We start from the raw sequence: 4523 nt of genomic DNA on the forward strand, positions 1-4523 counted from the left end.
TCCCCAAACATCAAAGACCTCGACTTCAAGCATCACATTTAATGGCATCTCATCCTTCCTCGTCAAATTTCCCACTCTTTGGCAACGATCACACCTTAAAACAAACTGATGAGCATCCTTGAACAAAGTAGGCCAAAAAAAACCTGCTTGCAGAATACGAGCTGCCGTCTTCTCACCACCATAGTGTCCACCATAAACCGTGGAAGGGCAGTCTCATAATATCCCCTCCGTCTCACAGAACGGGATACATCTCCTGATGATCTGGTCAGCTCCCTGTCTAAACAAATATGGTTCATCCCACATATACCACTTCACCTCATGCAGAAACTTCTTCTTTTGAGTGGATGTCAAATTAGGAGGCATTACATTGCTGACGAGATAGTTTACAATATCTGCAAACCATGGTTCTTCCTCCTGAACTGTAAACAACTGCTCATCCGAAAAAGATTCATTGATTAACGTCCTATCTTGTGAAGTCGAATCGGGATTCTCCAACCTAGAGAGATGGTCAGCTACTTGATTCTCAGTACCTTTTCTATCCTTGATCTCTAACTCAAATTCCTGAAGTAAAAGCACCCAACGAATGAGTCTCGGCTTCGAATCCTTCTTGGAAACCAGATAGCGAATAGCCGCATGATCAGTGAATACTGTTACTTTCGTACCAAGTAGATAAGATCGAAATTTCTCGAAACCAAAGACTATAGCCAAAAGCTCCTTCTCAGTAGTGGTGTAGTTCAATTGGGCCCCATTTAAAGTCTTACTCGTATAGTAGACCACATGGAAGAGATTTTTCTTGCGCTGTCCTAGAACTGCACCTACCGCATAATCACTCGCATCACACATCATCTCAAACGGTTCTGTCCAATCTGGTGCTGTGATAACTGGTGCAGTGATCAAACGGTCCTTGATGAATCACCGATAAAAACCCGCATGACCAAGAAAACTACGGATTCCTTTCACAGAATTAGGTGGTGGAAGATTTTCAATGACTCCCACCTTGGCCTTGTCCACCTCCAGACCCTTGCTAGAGACCTTATGCCCACGAATAATGCCTTCACGCACCATAAAATGACATTTCTCCCAATTGAGCACCAAATTAGTTTCCACACACCTTTTGAGTACGGTGCGCAGATTATTCAAACATTCATCATAAGAATGTCCAAAGACGGAGAAGTCATCCATGAACACTTTGACATTATTTCCAATCATGTCAGAGAATATAGCCATCATACATCTCTGAAAAGTGGTCGGGGCGCCACATAACCCAAACGAAACTCTGCGAAAAGCAAACGTGCTAAATGGACAAGTGAAGGTAGTCTTTTCCTGATACTCTGGTGCAATACAAATCTGATTATACCCTGAATAACCATCCAGAAGACAAAAATACTCATGACCCGCCAACCTGTCAAGCATCTGATCAATAAACGGAAGAGGGAAGTGATCCTTCCTTGTGGCTTTGTTCAATTTTCTAAAATCCATTCATACTCTCCATCCTGTAACTGTTCGAGTGGGGATGAGCTCATTCTTTTCATTTGCGACCACAGTGATACCTCTTTTCTTAGGTACACATTGTACGGGGCTCACCCACGAGCTGTCAGAAATAGGATAAATGATGCCTGCATCCAGCCATTTCAGAATTTCTTTCTTCACCACCTCCTTCATGATGGGATTCAGTCTTCGCTGTTGTTCCACAGTCGGCTTACTACCGTCCTCTAGCAGAATTTTATGCATACAATATGAAGGACTTATCCCCTTGATGTCTGCTATGGTCCATCCAATAGCCGATTTGAATTCTCTCAAAATCCTTAAGAGCTTGTCTTCCTCACTACCTGAACGGTCAGATGAAATAATAACAGGTAACGTAGATGAATCACCTAAAAAAGCATACCTCAAGTGTTCAGATAATGGCTTGAGCTCCAAGGTAGGTGCTTCATCTATTGATGGTTTGAGTTTTCCTTCAGCATTCTTGAGGTCAGAAGTACCAAGAGATTCAAATGGCATGTCCAGCTTTCGCTTCCAGGGAGAAGCGTTCAGATATTGTAATTGCTCGTTGCCGTCTTCATCATCGCTGTCAAACTCCCCCACTAAGGCCTTTTCCAATGCATCAGACATTAGCATGCGATCGAGTTCCGAAGTAACCGCAGAATCAATCATATCCAATTTTAAGCACTCCTCATCTTCTGTAGGGAATTTCATTGCCTTGAATACGTTGAAGGTCACATCCTGATCTTGTACCCGCATAGTAAGTTCACCTTTTTGCACATCTATCAAGGTACGACCAGTAGTCAAGAAAGGCCTTCCCAAGATTATGGGAATCTTCTTATCTTCCTCAAAATCCAGAATAACAAAATCTGCAGGAAAGAAGAGCTTATCCACCTTGACGAGCACATCCTCCACTATGCCCCTTGGGTAAGTAATGGAACGATCAGCCAATTGTAGAGACATGTATGTGGGTTTTGGATCAGGCAGATCCAACTTTTTAAAGATCGACAACGGCATCAGATTAATGCTTGCTCCCAAATCACAAAGGCACTTGTCAAAAGTCAGATTGCCAATGGTGCAAGGAATGGTGAATCTTCCTGGATCTTTCAGTTTTGGTGGTAACTTTTGCTGCAGAACAGCGATGCATTCTTCCGTGAGTGCAACGGTCTCAAGGTCATCCAGTTTCACCTTCGTTGAAAGAATAGTCTTCATAAACTTCGCATAACTAGGCATTTGCTCCAGAGCCTCTGTGAAAGGTATATTAATCTGAAGTTTCTTGAATACCTCCAGAAACTTCCCGAACTGTCTATCCAGCTTTTGTTGCTGCAATCTCTTAGGAAAAGGTGGTGAAGGATAGAGCTGTTTCTCCCTTGTATTAGCCTCAGGAAGAGTATGTTCAACAGTAGTCTTCCTTGGTTCCGCCGCTTTCTCCTTTTGCTTAGATTCTTCATCACTAATTTCAGCTTCTCCTTCTTTTGCCTTTTCAGCATCAGCAACTTTTCCAGACCTTAAGGTAATAGCCTTGACTTGCTCTTTAGCTTCCTTCATGCCTGGTACTTCCGTGTCACTGGGAAGAGTGCCAGGTTGACGATTGAGCACTGCATTGGCTAATTGACCGATTTGATTTTCCAAGGTCTTGATAGAAACCGCCTGACTCTTGCATAACAGCTTAAGTTCCTCAAAATCAGCACTAATAGGTGCAGCTGTACTTCCCTGTTGAGGATATGATTGCCTTGTAGCATACTGTTGTGGTTGCTGAAATCCAGGTGGGTTAAACTGTTTACTCACTCCTTGCTGATATGGTGGCTGAATAGCATTCTGATTATTCCCCCAGCTGAAATTTGGATGATTTCTGTTGTTAGGATGATAGGTCGCTAGCACAGACTGCTGTTGTCGCTGATAATTATTCACATACTGAACAGATTCGTTGACAAGAGAACACTGATCCGTAGCATGAGAACCTACACAAAGCTCACAAACCATAGCTATTTGATTAACTCCATATGTAGCCAAAGAATCAACCTTCATTGATAGCGCTTAGAGCTGGGCTGCAATAGTGGTGGCTGCATCAACTTCTAGAATACCTACTACCTTGCCTGACGTCATCCTCTGAGTTGGGTTTTGATGCTCATTTGCAGCCATCGTCTCTATAAGATTATACGCCTCAGTATAGATTTTAGCCCATAAGGCGCCTCCAGCTGCTGCATCGAGCATGGGCCGAGATTGGGCCCCCAAACCATTATAGAAACCAGTGATCACCATCCAATCCGGCATTCCATGATGTGGACATTTTCTCAACATTTCCTTGTAGCGCTCCCAAGCTTCGCACATAGATTCTGTAGGTTGCTGCGCGAACTGAGTAAGAGCACTCCTCATAGCAGCAGTCTTTGTCATCGGATAAAACTTCACCAGAAACTTTTGTGCAAGATCTTGCCACGTAGTGATGGACCCAGCTGGTTCAGAATGTAACCAGTCTTTAGCCTTGTCCCTCAGTGAGAATGGGAAAAGCCTCAACTTGATAGCCTCATCAGTCACGCCATTATACTTAAAAGTGTTACAGATCTCGACAAAATTCCTTATGTGCATGTTGGGGTCTTCAGTTGCCGCTCCTCCAAAAGAAACAGAATTCTGCACCATCTGAATAGTGCCCGGCTTGATTTCAAAGGTGTTAGCTTGAATAGCCGGATGAAGGATGCTTGACTGAATGTCATCAATTTTAGGCCGAGAAAAATCCATAAGAGTTGGATCAGCTTGAACAATATGATCTCCCATGTTTACTGGTTCTTTCCGCTCAGTTCCTGAATCCGAATCCTCAAAATCTAACTTCTCCGGAATATCAAGAACTTCGTCTGTCTCCTCAGCTGTATCTAAAGTCCTCTTCCGAGCACGAGAACGAGTTTGCATAAACGCTTGCTAAAGTACCTGAAACAGAACCGGAAACAATAATTAACTACTACGTCCTAATCACTGAGTCCTAATGACCAATGATGGTAAGTACATAAACTAAACAAATATGCCGAGTCCCCGGCAGCGGCGCCAAA

General features: G+C 43.3%; 1 non-coding gene across 1 annotated transcript; it reads left to right on the plus strand.

Moving 5' to 3' along the window:
• The first annotated feature begins 3754 nt into the window (after positions 1 to 3754).
• LOC141683302 (small nucleolar RNA R71) lies at positions 3755 to 3861 on the plus strand. Its single transcript, XR_012560223.1, has one exon. It is a non-coding gene; the product is annotated as a small nucleolar RNA R71 (small nucleolar RNA).
• The last annotated feature ends 662 nt before the right edge of the window (positions 3862 to 4523 follow it).

This window comes from Apium graveolens, chromosome 1 (genome assembly GCF_009905375.1).
Source record: "Apium graveolens cultivar Ventura chromosome 1, ASM990537v1, whole genome shotgun sequence".
In the NCBI taxonomy this organism is placed as follows: domain Eukaryota; kingdom Viridiplantae; phylum Streptophyta; class Magnoliopsida; order Apiales; family Apiaceae; genus Apium; species Apium graveolens.